Raw genomic sequence first — 17,718 nt, forward strand, 5'->3', positions numbered from 1 at the left:
AGAAGACTTGGATATCTTCTCTTTCAGCAAGGGGGCAACTTGAAGACCTCTGATGACAAGGCAGCAGCTGGCCAACTGGGTGAGGTAGCAGCTGGAGGACCAGGTGGTCCCATATTGGCATACAGATAAACTGAGAGGAACAAATGGGAACTGAGACAGACCATCCAACCCAGAGTTCCAACATGGAAAAACAGAGTCTCAAATGCATGACTGAAAATAACATAGGGGTTTTGGTGGCAGAAGAAACTCCCAGCCTCACAGGAGAATTCACTGGAGAAACCCACAGGGTCCTAAAATGTACACAGATCCACCCACTTGGAAATCAGCACCAAAAAAGTCCAATTTGTTTGTGGGTAGCAGAGGAAGTGACTGAAAGCCAGCTGAGAGCAGAGCAAGCACCACTGTTCCCTCTCGGACCCTCCCCCCTGCAATAGGACCACAATGCAGCAATGTGGGTTGCCCTGGCCTGGTGAATACTTAAGGCTCCACCACTTACCAGGGTATGCCCAGAGGCAAAAAAAAGGGCCCAAATGAAAGAACAGATCAAAGCTCCAGAAAAAATACAACTAAGTGATGAAGAGATAGCCAATCCATCAGATGCACAGTTCAAAACAATGGCTATCGGGATGTTCACAGAAGTGGTTGAGTATGATTGCAAAATAGAGGAAATAGTGAAGGCTGTGAAAAGTGAAATAAAGAAAAATGTACAGGGAACCAGCAGTGACACAAAGAAAACTGACACTCAGATCAATGGTTTGGAACAAAAGGAAGAAATAAACATCCAACCAAAACAGAATGAAGAAACAGATATTCAAAACAATGAGGGGAAACTTAGGAACCTCTAGGACAACTTTAAACCCTTCAACATGCGAATCATAGGGGTACCAGAAGGAGAAGAGGAAGAGCAAGAAATGGAAAACTTATTTGAAAACATAATGAAGGAGAACTCCCCCAATCTGGTAAAGGAAATAGACTTCCAGGAAGTCCAGAAAGCTCAGAGAGCCCCAAAGAAGTTGGACCCAAGGAAGCATATACCAAGACACATCATAATTACATTACCCAAGATTAAAGATAAGGAGAGAATCTTAAAAGCAGCAAGAGGAAGACAGACAGTTACTCTCAAAGGAGTTCCCATTAGACTATCAGATGATGTCCCAAAAGAAACCTTGCAGGCAAGAATGATCTGGAAAGAAGTATTTGAAGTTATGAAAGGCAAGAATATACAACCAAGAATACTCTATCGGGTAAAGCTATCAATTAGAATAGAAGGAAAGATAAAGTGCTTCCCAGATAAGGTCAAGTTAAAATAGTTCATCATCACCAAGACCTTATTATATGAAATGGTAAAGGGACTTACCTAAGAAAAAGAAGATAAAATATGAACAATAAAATGACAACAAACTCACAACTATCAACAACTGAACCCTTCTCAAAAAAAAAAACAAAAGCAAACTTAACAAACAACTAAAAGAGGAAGAGAGCAGGAGAAATGAAGATCACATGGAGGGTTATCAGGGGGGATGGAGAGGGAGGAGAATGGGGAAAGAATACAAGGAATAAGAAGCATAATTGGTAGGTACAAAATATACAAGGGAGGTTAAGAATAGTATGGGAAACGGAAAAGCCAAATAACTCATATGTATGACCCATGGACATGAACTTGGGGGTGGAGGGATGCCTATGGAAGAAGAGTGGAGGAGGGAGGGGAATAAAGGGGGGAAATGGGACAACTCTAATAGCATAATCAATAAAATATATTTAAAAACAGAAGCTCATAATAGCAAGAAAAAAAAAGAATTCGTTTAGAAGGTTCCCTCTTGATGTGACTGATGAGTACAAATGTTTACACAGTTAATAGTGGTTAAAACTGGTGAAAGCAGAGCAATTCTTCCTCTGGAGGCTGCTTTTCCTCTAAGAAGTCAGAGGCAAACTTCCACAAGTTTTTATCACCACGTATTTCAACACCTGTTTTTATGGGCATACCATCCTCTTGTTGGCTATGAATGAACTGTCTCTGTCCCTGGCCATGGCTCTTCCCTAGGCCCAGAAGCTAATATCTTCTTTACTCAATGATATCACTTCAGAAATTCTCCCTTCTGTCTCTTGCCTTCCTTTTCTACTGGATCTTTCTCATAAACATACAAAGTACAATTATTTCATCCTACTTAAAAAGTAGAACTCCCTGACTCCTATTTCCCACTAGACTGCTTATTTCTCTGATCCTCTTTGAAGGACAGCAAGTTTTTAAAATGACCTAAACTCATTGTGCAGTTCCTCTTCTCCTATTTCCTCTTGAATGCACTTCAATCAGGTTAAATCTCAGACCTCATTGTCTCCCAGCCAATTGCTGTGTCCTGTGTGAGCCACACATTTCCTGTGTTTCTCAGGGTTTTCCTCTTACTTATTATTGCTGTGAGTCTCAGTCTACTTTAGCTCCTCCTGCTTATCTTCCCAACCTCTTAATGTTGGAGAGTGCAAGAATTTGGTCCTTACATCTCTTTTTTCCCCCTCTAGCTACATTCAGTCTCAATGTATTTCCATCCAGTCTCATGGGACTCCCAGTTCATATTTCCAGCCCACCTCTTCCTGAATTTCAGATTCATATATCTGGTTAATTACTGGTCATCTCCATTTAGAATCCAAATAAATATCTCAAACTTACCATGTTCAGAGTTTATCTTTCTCCCCCACAACAATTTCTGCTCCTGCACAGACTTTTTGTTCTGAAGAATGTCAACTCCATCCTGCCTAGTGTTCAGACCTTCACATCTCCCTTTGGATCCTCATTTCCCTCCCATCTCACATCCAGTATAGCAACAAATCTTGCTGGCTCAGCCTTCAGACTAGCCCAGATTGTGGTTGTTTCCTATATGCTCCACCACTGTCACTCTGATCAACAACAGCATTCTTTCACCTGGGTTATCACAGTGGCCTTCTAACTGACCTGCCTGCTTCACTCCTTTGCTCTTTCTAAAATCTATTCTCAACACAGAACCCAGAGTAATCCTGTTAGAGCCTAAGTCAGATCATGTCACCATCCTGCTCAAAACCACAATGTCTTTACATATTATGCAAAGTAAAAGCCTAAATTCTTACAGCAGCTTACCAACCCCTAGGAATTTGGTATTCCTTCCTCTCTGACCTCACCCTCTACCTTCTCTCTTATTCCCTGTAGCCTCGTTGATCTCTCTGTGGTTCTTTGAACACAACAGGCATTTTCCATCTCAAGGTCTTAGCATCTGCTGTTATTCCCACCCAGAATGCTCATCCCTCGGGTATCCATATGCCTGGCTCCCTCACTCCACTGAGGTCTTTGCTTAGATGGCATCTTTTCAGGAACGGTTTCCTTGCCACACCATTAAAAACTGCAAAAAATTTTCCCAAATACCCTAAACACACTCATTCCTCCTATACTGCTTTAATTTTTTTCCAAAGCACTTCTTAACAATTAGCCTATGGTATTTTTTAATGTTACTTACTTCCTAAGCACCTAGAACTGTACCAGGCACACAATGGGTGCTAATAAATATTTGTTGAATTAATGTCAACAGATCACCTTGAAGAAGAATTACTATGTCTCCTCTCAAAAGGGGCATTGGGATAGTGGGAAGCCAGAAGTCAGGAGAGGAAACAATCTCCCATGTGAATCAATCAGGGTTCTCTTCTTTGACCTAAAGGACTAAAATCAAGCATGATCTTAGGAAGAGTAATTACCACTTACATGAGAAGACAAACTATGAGTGGGAATTACTGAATCAATAAGCAGCCACTTTGTGGTTCTACATCTGTAGATGCTAGAGCAATCAGATGCAGGATGCTGAATAGTTTCTGTGACCTGTATAACCATATAAAGGACACAACTATAATAAAGGGTATCAGGAATGAATAGAGAAACTTGAAAAGAGCATGAAACAAAAATTCTGAAAATAAATAATGTAATTGATGTCGAAACACAATGGTTGAGTTAAACAGCAGTTTAGATAAACAGATATATCTAAAGAATTTAAGCAACAAACAACAAATGTCTGGAGAGGTTGTGGGGAAAAGGGGGCCCTAGTTCACTGTTGGTGGGATTGCAGTCTGGTACAACCATTATGGAAAACAGTATGGAATTTTCTCAGAAAACTAAAAATGGAACTGCCTTTTGACCCAGCAATTCCACTGCTGGGATTATATCCCAAGAACCCTAAAACACCAATCCAAAAGAACCTATGCACCCCAATGTTCATAGCAGCACAATTTACAATAGACAAGAGGTGGAAGCAACCTAGGTGACCATCAGTAAATGAATGGATCAAAAAATTGTGGTACACATACACAATGAAATTCTATGCAGCAGAAAGAAGGAGCTCCTACCCTTTGCAACAGCACGGATGGAACTGGAAAGCATTATGCTGAGTGAAATGATCCAGGTGGTGAAAGACAAATACCATATGATCTCACCTTTTACAGGAAGCTAAACAATAAAACAAACAAGCAAGCAAAATAAAAACAAAGATACTGAAATAGAGAACAGGGGGACAGTGACCAGAGGGGAGAGGGGAGGGAATTTCAGGGGAAAAGGGGAGGGATTTAAAGGAACTAGTATAAAGGACACATGGACAACAGCTAAGGGGGGTGGAAATGGGAGGGAGGTGGGAGCACGGGGGTTGTGGGGGGTGGGCCAGAATGGAAGTAAAAGGCAGAAAACTGTACTAGGAAAATAATTAAATAAAAAAAAACAAAGGAGATGGGTGAAGAGAGGAGATAATGATATAAGCTCTGTGATTTGTGATATGTAAATTTGTACTAGGCAAAGTATTTAATATGGTGCATAATAAAGGAGTGTTTTAAGTGCCAGCTATTACCAGAAATTCCTGTTAAATTTCATAACTTGAAAATGCTTAAAATGACTAAAAAAACAAACTAAAAATCATGTAGATAAAAGATAAAATGCATGCAATTTTGGTGTATAATATGCTTCCAAATATACTCAACATGTTCTGCCTTAACAATGCATCAGAATGTCAGGGTAACATTCTAAAATAGATTGCTGTTGGAAAACTGAAAGGCAAAGCAGTTTGGTGGTGCTCAAGCTATTCATGTGTAAAAAAATAGAATAAATAAGTTAAAATTTGGGGGATAATAAATAATTGTCCTTTAAGATCGCAGCAACAACAAAAAAGAATTTAACCAATACTTGCTGAAGAAAATAACAAGAAGAAAAATATGAGAGTTTAAGAGATAAAGATGATTAAATGAAAAGATTTAATATATGAATAATTGATGTCTCAGGGGGAGAAAATTGAGGAGTGGAAATACTTTAAATGATAGTGCCTACAAATCTGACAAAACAAAAAAACACATGAATTCAGGAGGCCCCAGAAAGCACAGTACATCTTAAGCAAGATACTAAAAATAAGTGCTGCCTGGAAACATTGTGGAGGAGCTGCAAAAGAGCAAAGGAGAAAGACCAGACTTCTCCACCACATAGATGGAACTTAAAACCATTCACAACTACAAAGTGTGGAGGGAAATTCAGTCAGCCTGTAATCCAGCATTCCATAAAACCGTAATGCAGGAACAAGAGCAAAATAAAGTATTCATGAATTTACAAAACAGAAGAGTCTATTAACAAAAGACTTGTCTCAAGAACTTTTATGTTAACATACATTAAAAAAAAAGAACCAAAAATGGTTCTAGTTGGAGGATGCAAGACAAAATGGCAGACAAAAAATAGTAAATATTTAAGTAAATCCTAACAAGTAGTGTCTGTATAAAATTACTACAGGTGGTTAAAAACTATTAAGTACCAGCTCAGAATTCCAATGTCTCCCCACATTCCAGAACCACCGCTAGAACCGCCACCCAAGTAGCCTTCATCTGCCAGACCTCAGTCTCACTCGGACCAGAACATCAAGAGGATTTCACTACAGTTTTCTGAGGCTCTTTATTCATGCAGTTCCCATCTTCCAGTGGCCCTCCTCACAGACCCCAGCTGCTCAGCAGCACTGACTCTGACCTCTGTGTCTTGTGCCTTGTGCCTTGCCACAGACTGGTTTCTGTTTGGGCCCCACTTCTCATTGTTGCAGTTTGGAAGGCGCCCTAGGCAGAAACCAGCATCACTGTCGAGCTCCCCTTGTGCTGCCTGACGTCCGTTTCCTAAAAATGGTCACTTCACAGATTTTGTACAGGGTTATAGTTGTTTTTAGCAGAAGTTACTTGTTATTCCCTCATGGCCAGTACTAAATCCCTAACCATTCAGTTTTTTAGCCTGTAACCTTCTTTTATGCTTATAAATTATAGCATATAAGGCTATCAATTTTCTTCAAAGCACTCTTTTTATTGCATTACTACAAGTTTTATGTAATGCTTTCAATATAATTCAATTCTGTTTTTCTTTCTTCCTCATTCATTGGGATTTCTTTTTTGATATATGACTTAAAGTTGTAATTTTTAAACAAAAGACATGTACACAAATCTTCATAGCCATTTTATTCTTTAAAGCCAAAAACAGGAAACAGATCAAATGAGCATAGACAGAAAGAGCAAACCAAGTGTGTATTAATGCAATAGAATTCTACTTGGCAGTGAACAACATGAAGTTCTAATACATGTAACAATGAGAGAAAACTCAGCACTGAGCTGTGGAAAAGATGCCAGATGTAAAAGAGAACAGATAGTGTGATGCCATTTAATAGAATGTCTCTAAGAGTCAAAGCTAATATATGGTATATTAGCAATCAGCCTTGGGATTGGGATGGCGGTGGGAGGTTACAGGTATTACTTGGGAAGCAGCAGTTTGGTAGGTATAAAACTCACTGAAAACTTGTAAGTGAGAGAAATATAGCTTTAATGTTTCTTTCATGAGATGTAACTTCCAGTTCCTCAATCCCAGGCATTCCCAGCGTTTCCTTCCCTGCTCCTGGCCTCTTCCATGAGGCTCTGGTTCTGGCACAGCTCTAAAGCACCAGAGCAGGGTATACCCAGGCCATGGGCCATTGGCTCCCAGACGCCACTGCTGCTGATTGCAGCACCCCCGCTACTTCTGAGCCACTCTGGGATGCCTGCTAGACATGCAGACATACTAGGTAGCCTTCCCCCCAGAGTAGAGACATCTTTCTAGAGAAGTTACTCAAAGGCAGAGTCCAGAGCCCCTGTATAACTTTCTCTCCTCTCCTCAGCTCAGGGAGACTCTACTGGGCTTGGGTTGGGGGCAGTGGGATTCACACACTCCTACTTCTCCAAAGTGTGTTTTCTCCTACAAGCATGAACCCACTCCTTTTGAGCATAGGCTTTTGAAAACATAGCCAAGAGAAAACATGTCTATCAGGCAGTTCTCATTCTCCACCCCGCCCTACCCCTTCAACGGAGCCCTAGCTCAGAGTCAACTCTTTGGAAAGTAAGAAGATGAAGAAAAAATGAAGAAAACTCTGCATGGTAATGTCAAAATACTGTATCACTCCTCTTATTATTCTATTCTCTAGCTTTCTGCCTTATGGAAAACTCAGGCACCATTTGAAGTTCCAGTTAAAGAACACTCATTGTGTTCTTTACTTTTCTGGAATAGGTTTTGTAGTGTGCTCATGATCACCTCCCTTTCAAAACAGTCTCATGAGGCTTCTTTAGAATGTCTTGCTCATTGTAAATGTTTTCTTAACTCAGAGGGGACCAGTGGTGTAACAGGATTCAGGTTGCTGAATATTTACTGGCATAGGCACTGGAATCCCAGCTGTTGGAAGCAGGACTCTAAACTTGGATAATCTGCTTGGCAATGTACCCTCAGTCTCCCTTCTGTCTACTGTCACCTTGATCTGAAGTGTACACAGTGTACTTTCTGCGCAGAGAAGGCCCACACCCTAGCCAAGTTGTTCCTGTTTCATTCTGAAAATGGGTAAGAGTTTCTGCTTATCTATCAGCTAAGATGGGTAAAGGACAGGTGAAGTTGTTGAAAGGGTCAAAGGAAAATATCTTTTGGCAATAGCTGATAAAACTTTCTGCAAAATATACTGAAATTTTTTAAAAGTATGTAATTGTGAGACAAGTGTGGGGTCAACTTTCCTCGCAAGTCCCTCTGTGTGCCATGGATGAGATTAAATATAACTTAGACATGATATGATCTGCTTGGGGAGGAGAAGTGAGCAGTGGCCAGTTTCTCAGGGAAAAAAGTCCAGCAGTGGCCAGTTTCTCTGAGGAGAAAAAGGCCTTGAGCCCCCTCCTCCAGGGCTTTTATTGGGTTGTAATACACAGGAATACAGGGTGGCAAGTATCAGACAGTAGATAACATTTCAAAGAAATCTGAGGGCTTACTATGAGTCAGTCTGTCAGGAACAGAGTTTTAGGGTTTCCTGCTTGAACCCCTAACATATGAATGAAAGCACTCTTAGCAGAGCAGATTTCACAGGTTTATCAGGAAATCTTTGTGATGCCAGATTTTTCCCCAGGACATGCTCTAGCAAGGCAAGGAGCTGCACCTCTCCCCAATAGGTATTCGGGCTTAAGAGGATTAGAGCCAGGAAGCGCTTCTCCCAAAGGACATGGGGACTCGAGCTATGTCAAAACCAGGGGTGGGGGGAGTCCATTGCTCCTTGTTGCAGCCCCCCAGTTCTTGCCATGAAGGCTTCCCAAGTGATTGAGTCTGGCTTAGGTTGCCCCCAGCTGTGAGGGGTCTTACCCGTCACTGACTTCCAACCAAGCTTTGGGGGCAGGGAAGAAACTGAGGCAGTGTTTGCTACCAGATACAGGCTTTGTCTCCTGCAGCTCACATTCCAGAGGTCACCCCTCACCCTTAGCCACAAGGGATTGAGATACAATTCCTAGAACCAGGCAGAGCGGTCTACAACAGGCAAGTATGTAATTGTTTTAGAATTACTTTTTTCCTTGAATTTCCTAGGAGCTGTCTCTGACCTTTCTTCTGTCCAGGGATTCAAATCACTGCTAAAAAAAAAAGTAATCCATGCAAATGAAAACAAAAAAGACACAGAGGTATTTTAATCCCACCAAAAGTAACAAATGCCAGTGTATGAGAGCTTTGTTCAAATACAAGGTCAAAGTGAACAGACTGAATTGTCTTTTGATGCAATCGATTAGGAATAAATCATTCACTGTTTCTTCCTGCATTGACTTTTTGGTTTAAGATTGGGTACCCAGTTTCCTGTGAGGAAAGGCCATCTGTTTTTTATTTATTCATGGACATGCCATACAGGCCTTCTGGAAAAAAGCTCCTAATGCCCCTCTGATGTGCTCCATGCCCTCCATCTCCAGTCCTTGCCTGTGGGTCACTGAGGTAACCCATCAGCCTAGCACTGTCTCATGTTGCTGAGTTTCACAGCCTGCATGCCGCATACCAGGGTAGAAGAGAGACTCTACACTGAAATTATCTTCTCTATCTCTCTTGAGATGTATAGTTTTTACAACAAAAAAAAAAAACAGGCAAGTGAGAGGTTTTTAATCTTTTGCTACATTCACACATCTCAGAATACAAAAAGTATAAATCACTCTTTCCCAAGACTTCCTTCTCTAAAATGCTGACAAGCAACTAAAATTTATTAATGTCTTTGCCTATCCATTTTTTGGGCAGTGAGTTAGCATCGATATGCTTATTGGAGATCAATATTAGAAATACAATTGCTTTCTTAATTAAAAGCTAAAAACACTAATTTACTAATCTAAGTTATCTCTGGAGGTGATTTTCTATTTTATAAACCTATGCACCACAATGTTCATAGCAGCACAATTTACAATAGCCAAGTGCTGGAAGCAACCTAGGTGCCCATCAGTAAATGAATGGATCAAAAAATTGTGGTACATATACACAATGGAATTCTTTGCAGCAGAGAGAAAGAAGGAGCTACTACCTTCTGCAACAACATGGATGGAACTGGAGAGCATTATGCTGAGTGAAATAAGCCAGGTGGTAAAAGACAAATACCATATGATCTCACCTTTAACAACAAAACAAACAAGCAAGCAAAATATAACTGAAGACACTGAAATAGAGAACAGGCTGACAGTGATCAGAGGGGAGAAGGGAGGGAATTTCAGGGGAAAAGGGGAAGGGTTCACAAGAAGAACTATAAAAGGCACATGGATAAAACCAAAAAGGGGTGAAATCAAGGGAGGCACGTGGGGAAGGCTGGGGTATGGGGGAGTCATGGGGGTAAAATGCAGACAACTTTATTTGAAAACAATAAAATAATTTTTTTAAAAGAAAATACTGTTTTTGATCTGGTGATAACTTTGTAATTTTTTATTATTTTATTTTATTTTTATGGAATTTATTGGTGTGACATTTGTTCACAAAACCACACAGATTTCAAGTATACAACTCAACAAAACATCATCTGCATACTGCATCATGCACCCAACACCCCATGCAGGGAGTCTCCTTCTGTCCCCATTGTCCCAACTTATCCCCCCTTTGCCCACCTCCACGTACCCCCCACCCTCCTTTCCCTCTAGCCATCATCATGCTGGTGTGTATGTGTGTGTGTGTGTGTGTGTGTAGTTTTTTTTGCTTAATCCCTTCATCTTTCATCCATCCCTGCAAACCTGACAGCTGTCAGTCTGTTCCATGTATTCATGCCTCTGATGCGACTTTGTAATTTATATAATGTTACTAATGCTTCATTCACTAATTCAATTAGAATAAGTGGGGTGAGTGATTTTCTGATTCAGAGTAATCCTATGTACCACCTTATATTTTCCTCACACTTTATTCTAGGTTAACAAATAGTTTATGTACCAAGATTCATCAGGTGACCATGTGGTCCCAGTATATGCTTTGAACAAGTAACCAGAATATGGTGCTCTTTACCCATAGCATAATGCATGGGTCTTCAATCCAAATGAGACTGGCCACTTTCACTCTTATACCTCAATCTATCCCTGCAACCAAAGGAGGACTATTTCTACCAGGGAAAGCAACAGTGAGCCCCATGAATTGGTATGGGGCCTGTCACTTGGCTGTTTGGGCCGTTCATGCTCTTAAACCAGTAGACAAGGGTGAGGTTGCTTTACTGGTTATGGCAAATGATCTCAATGTCCAGTGGGGAATCAGGTTTCTGGCACACCACTGTAACAGAGAAATCATCTGAAACCCAGGAGATTCTCTGTGTCTTAGGGAGGCTGACTCCTCCATGCTGTCTGGGAAACACTGGGGAGGGTTTGGAGGGTGCGGCAAAGGGAGAGCCAGGGTCCTCATTCTCTTCCCTGTCTGTTTTGGTGGTGGTAGCATCTCCAGCAGCAGGTTCGTTACTTTGAGACTCCAACTCTCACTGACAGGCCTGCCATGAGTCCAGCTTCTGCTGGTGACCCTGAACTTGGACTCATTCTACCACTGCCTTTCTTGGTCTTTTCAGCCAAGGACTGGTAGAGGCTTTCTGCTGTTGCTAGTTTCTGGATGGTATCACTGTCCTGTGGTTTGGTGTTTTAGCTCTTTCATTACATATGCACCAAATTTCCCGTATTAAATTCTCTTTGTTTTATTTTTTATTTTTTTTTAATTTTTAATTAATTTTATTTAGTTATTTTTCAAGTACAGTTTTTTTTTGTCTATTTCTCCCATCCCAGCCTCCCCGCCCCTTGCTCCCCACCTCCCTCCCATTTCCACCCCCCTTAGTTCTCGTCCCTGTGTCCTTCCTATTTGTTCCTCCAAATCCCTCCCCCTTTTTCCCCCTTAACTTCCCTTCCCTCTCCCCTCTGGTCACTGTCCCCTTGTTCTCTATTTCAGTGTCTTTTTTTTTTTTTTTTTCTGCTTGCTTGTTTGTTTTGTTGTTTAGCTTCCTGTTAAAGGTGAGATCATATGGTATTTGTCTTTCAGCACCTGGCCTATTTCACTCAGCATAATGCTCTAAATTCCCTTTGTTTTAGATACCCAGGGTTGTTTCTCTTTTTTCCTGGTTTTATCTTGTCATGTATACTGACTCTCTTCTCTCATTGATACATATGTAGTCTCTCTAGAAAATAACAACCTCTAAGGAATGTGGTTACTACCAAACACTGAAGAGCCCAGATCCTTGTTTTCTCTTCTGATGTCTCTTCTGAGAGTTGGTGCCCTAGACACACAAGCTACTTAAATGTTGTAACAGGAAGTACTGGGTAGATTATGAGAACGAACAATTGACCCAGTGGCTTACAATATTATTTTAAAGGTTTATTTTTTACACATTCCTCTTGGATAAGCTTTGACTCTGCATTATTTTTCTTCGGGATTCAGACTTGATGGCAAAACATCTGGGTTGTAAGCTTCACATCTGGATGGTCCATGTGGCTGTTCCTGCAGTCATCAGGCAGGGATGGGCTCCACGGGAGGGTGACTAGGATATTTGGCACATGGTTACAGGCACTCAAATGCAACATGACCAGGCAGAGCTCCATCATCATAACCCCAGCTCTGCTCCTCTACCTGCTTCTATTTATACGATTTTACCATCATCCAGTTACCTGAGACAGAAACCTATGCTTTGTCCTAGTCTCACTCTTTTCTCATTATCTTTACCCAGTGAATCACCAGATTCACTTGAGTCCACCTTATAAGTATTTTTCAAACCCAATCCTATTCCCACTATTCAATTCAGATTGCCATCCTGTTGAAACTGGTGTCCCTGCCCCCAATCTTGCTTGCCTTCAATCAATTCTCTGTAGAGTAGCCAATGTGGAATCAAAAAGTATCCTCTAAATCGTGACTGACCTTCTCTGTGAAACAGTAGTTTACAACTGTATTAGACACAAGGCCTTGTAAAGAAGGAGGAAGTAGTCTTGTGGACTTAAGTACATTGTTAATGTCGTGTTGAAGCTGCTCTTCTAGAATGATAAGAAAGAAATTATGAGATGTTTACATTCCTGCTGCCTTGAGAGCACAAGTTAGAAGTGGGGCTGGAGGCTGGCCAAGCAGGCCACTTCCTGACAACCCAGCATCCTTCCTTGTTATGGTATTTATGGAGCCCCTTCTGATATTACTAATATTTCCAAAGGCTGAATAGTCTAACCATTTACATTACAACATTTGCTATAGATGATTATATTTTTCCACTCAGGTTATAAAAAGACAGAAACTGATTTCTTCTATAATTCATTAATGTCTAAAAATGTTGAGTGAATGTTTTGTTGAGATAAAGCTTCTTTTACTACACAGTCTGTCTGTCTATCTCTCTCTCTGTATATGAATATCAATTTAGAGAGATTAAGGCCGGTTTGGGCAACTCTAATCCAGACAAAATATGAAGTGTCATTTTCTACACATCAAAGAGATATTTCTGTGGCTTATGACTATGATCATGTCACTCTTATACTCTCAGGACTTTAATAACCCTTCCTTGCTCTTAGAATAGAGTCAAAACTTCTTAACCTGGTTTAGACAGCTCTACATATCTTGTCACTAGTTGGTTCTCCAGCCTTATCTCAACCAACCTGCTTAGGTTTCCTAAGGATGCTGCACTTTCTGTCCCTGCAGATTGTACATACATCACTCCCTTGCCTCAAATAACTCTCCCTGCCCCATCTCCATCTCAATGCTCTTCCTCCTAAGTTCTTAGTCTGGCTGTCTCTGCCTCACCCTTCACAGTTCACCCTGGCTGTTTCTTCTCCATTCCTGGTCCCCATGCATGGGTAAAGTCCCTTTCCTTCTGTGTGTCCAGAGATTCCCTACTTGATATGTACTTGATCATACCATGTACTTATTTACTTTCCTATGTCGCCCACTGGACAGGAAGAGCAAAAAGAACAGAGATCATGACTAACTTAATAAATGAAATGATAGTAGCTGATAGTACTAAGCTAATGATTATACTAAATGCCTTATGTGATATATCTCATTTAATCTTCATAAAGTGTGCATTCATTAGCAACAGAATGTGATGCTGCCTAAGTTAAATACAAAATGAAAAATTGGGAGGAGGGTGGAAAGGTGCAGAGAATTCACAGAATCAAAGGAAAAGCTCAAAACCAGGCTGCAGGATGCATGGCAATCAGAGGTGTCCTGGGAATCTAGGACAGTATCTTCAAGGTCATAGATACCCTCTCGCTCATAGGTACCAAACAAGTTCTTGTATGAAAAGATCCCAAAGCTTTATGAAACAGGGGTATATTTCTATAAAGAAAATGTTTTACTGGCTTATTGAGGTATAATTGTAAATAAAATTATAATTTATTTAAATTGTATATGAGTATTTAATATACATAAACATTGTGAAAGGTAATTTAACATATTCATCACCTCGCATATTTACTTTTTATTTTATTTTTTATGAGAATGCAGGTTGTATTCTCTTAGAAAATTTCAAATTACACAATACAATCTTATAATCATAGTCATTATATTATATATTAGATCTTCAGACCTTATTCATCTTATAACTTAAAATTTGTAAGCTTTCAAAAAGTTTGGAAGCAGCCTCTCCATATTTTCTTCACCTCACAGACTGGTCACCACCATTATATTCTCTATTTCTGTGAGATAGTTTGAGTTTTATTTCTTGGATCCACATGTAAATTTACCATACAGTATTTGTTTTTCTATTATTTATTTCAGTAGTACAATGCCCTTTGGAGTAATAGGTGCTGTTGCAAATAGGAGAATTTCCTTTTTTCAGGCTGAATAATATTTCATTATACATACTTAAACCCTATTTTCTTTATCAGTTTTTTGGTTGAGAGATACTTGAGTCAATATCTTGGTTATTGTGAATAATTCTGCAATAAAATGGGAGCACAGAGATCTCTTCAAAACAGTGATTTTGTTTCCTTTGGATACATACCCAGAAGTGGGATTGCTGGATTATGTGATAATTCTATTTGTAATTTCTTGAGAAAATTTGAAATTGTTGTCCACGGTGGCCGTACCAGTTTACATTCCCACCAATAGTCTGCAAAGTTTCCCTCTTCTCCAAATTCTCACCAAAAGTTTTTATCTCATATCTTCAAGATAGCAGCCATTCAGACAGTTGTGAGGTGATAGTTTGTTGTGGTTTTGATGTACATTTACCTGATGATTATTGATGTTAAGAATCTTTTCATGTACCTATTAGCCATTTGTACGTCTTCTTTGATAAAATAGTCTATTTAGATCCTTTGCCCATTTTTATACTGGGTTATTTCTAGTGTTTTGTTGAGACTATATTTTTTGTTTGTATATTTTTTATATTAACTCCTTTTTGGATATGTGATTTGCAAATGTTTACTACCATTCCATAGATTAACTTTTAATTTTCTTGATGATTTCCTTTACTCTGCTGAAAACTTTTAGTTTGAATTATTCCTGCTTGTTTATTTTTGCTTTTATTGCCTTTGCTTTTGGTATCAAATTAAAAAATCATTGCCAAAAACAATGTGAAGAAGATTACCCTCTATGTTTTCTTCTAAAAGTTTTCAGCTTCAGGTCTTATGTTCAAGTCTTTAATTCACTTCCAGATAATTTTTGTGAGTGGTGTAAGATAGTCATCCATTTTCATTCTTCTTCATGTTTTTTCACCACTATTTACTGAAGACATTGCCCTTTCCCTATGTATATTTTTGTCTCCTTTATTGAAAATTAATTGACCATATATGTATATGTTTATTTCTGGGCTCTCTATTCTGTCTCATTGATCTATATGTCTCTTTCTATGTCAGTTCTAGACTGTCTTGTAATATAGTTTGAAATCAGGAAGCATGATGCCTCCTACTTTGTTTTTCAAATTGTTTTGGATGTTCAGGGTATTTTGTAGTTTCATACAAATTTTAGAATTATTTTTCTATTTCTGCAAAATATGCTCTTATTGTTCTTTTTGCTCATATTTTTGTGAAATATGCTCTCAATAGGTCCTTATTGGAATTTTGATAGGGATTGCTTTGTTTTAGTAATATGGACTTTTAATAACATTAATTCTTCAAATTCATGAACACGGAATATTTTTCTATATATTTATCTGTTCAGTTTCTCTCATCAATACCTTACAATTTTGAATGTCTAGATTTTTTATTTTCTTAGTTAATTTATTCCTAAGAACTTTCTTGTTTTTGATGCTGTTGTAAATGTATAGTTTTCTTCATTTCTCTTTTCGACATTTCATTGTTCATGTATAAGAATGAGGCAAATTTTTTATATTGATATTGATTCCAGCAACTTTACAAATTTGTTTATTAATTCTAACTGTTCTTTGGTGGAGTCATTCAAGTTTTCTCTGTATAATATAGCATCCACAAACAAAGACAGTTTTACTACTTCTTTTCCAATTTGTATGCCTTTTAATATTTTTTCTTGTCTAATTGCTCTTCCTAGGACTTCCAATACCACACTAAATAAAAGTGGTGAGAGAGTGTCTGGTTCCTGATCTTAGAGGAAAAGCTTTCAGGTTTTCATGTTGAGATGATATTAGCTGTGAGCCTGTCATATATGGCCTTTACTATATTGAGTTATGTTTCTTCTAAACCAAATTTGTTAAGAGTATTTTTTTATCATGAAGGATATTGAATTTTTCAAATGCCTTTTCTGCATCCATTGAGATGATAGTGTGATTTAACCTTATTTTTTAATATGGTGTATCACATTAATTGATTTTCTGATGTTAAAGCATTCTTGCATCCCTGGAATAAATTCAACTTGATAATGGCATACAGTAGTCCACCTTTATTTGCAGGGTATATGTTCCAAGAACTCCAGTAGATCCCAGAAACCATGAATGGTACCAAACCTTATATATACTCTGATGTTCTTATACATATGTAATTATGATAATGTTTAATTTACAAATTAAACACACAAAGATATGACTAACAATAGCTAATAATAAAATAGAAAAATTATAACAATATATGGTAATAAAAGTTACATGATTGCGGACTATCCCTCTCTCTGTCATCACCAGTCTATCTTAGAGAATGTTCCATGTGTGCTTCAGAAGAATCTATATTGTATTGTTTTTGGATGGAATGTTCTCTATCTGTGTCTGTATATCTGTTAAGACAATCTGGTCTAACTTATAGTTTAAGTCCAATGTTTCCTTATTGATTTTCTGTTTGGATAATCTATCCATTGATGAAAGTTGGCTATTAAAGTGAGTTAATACTAATATATTGCTGTATTTCTCCCTTCATATCTGTGTGTATATAATCTCCTTAGGTCAGAAAAATTTTAACACATAAATTGACCTACTTGATGGTGTCCCATAACTCCCTTAAGCTATACCTGTTCTTTTTCTAAGTTGTTCTCTATTTGTTCTTAGTAGCTCACAGGATATAAAGGTGAGTCCCAAAGCAGAGCATGCAGGTTGCAGCATAGGAGGTTGGTTAAATTAGCACCAGAATGCAGGTTGGTTAAAAGCTGGGAGAGTATGCAGTTAAACAAACAAGTGTTTTAGCCTGCTCCCTCTGAACTGAGCCCTGGGGGAACAGCTGAGATCAGCATTCAGGTTTGTGCTCATTAGTAACTCTCTTTGTTACAGTCCTGTGGGACTCATGAATACAAGCTTCGCTGGCTATCAAAGCCAAGCATTGGCTCTTCCATGGCAGCTGCAAAAGCTGGGCTGCTCGATTTGTGACAAGCTTCTTCCAGAGAGATGCTGGCAACTTACTTTATTGTTAGGGCAAGCCAAAGGCAGAAGGTAGGGCAAGGGCCCACCAAATTTTTGGGATTCAGGAGGATCACAGCCACCAGCTAGATGTGTCCAATTAGAAGCTGGACCTAGGCAGCAGCCTGTACTATATGCAGCCATACTCCAGGGAGTCTTAGGTGGAATTTTGGGCCCCCTTCCTCTGCATTGA

Source organism: Artibeus jamaicensis, unplaced genomic scaffold, assembly GCF_021234435.1.
Source record: "Artibeus jamaicensis isolate MK-2021 breed Jamaican fruit bat unplaced genomic scaffold, CSHL_Jam_final contig_793, whole genome shotgun sequence".
NCBI lineage: Eukaryota > Metazoa > Chordata > Mammalia > Chiroptera > Phyllostomidae > Artibeus > Artibeus jamaicensis.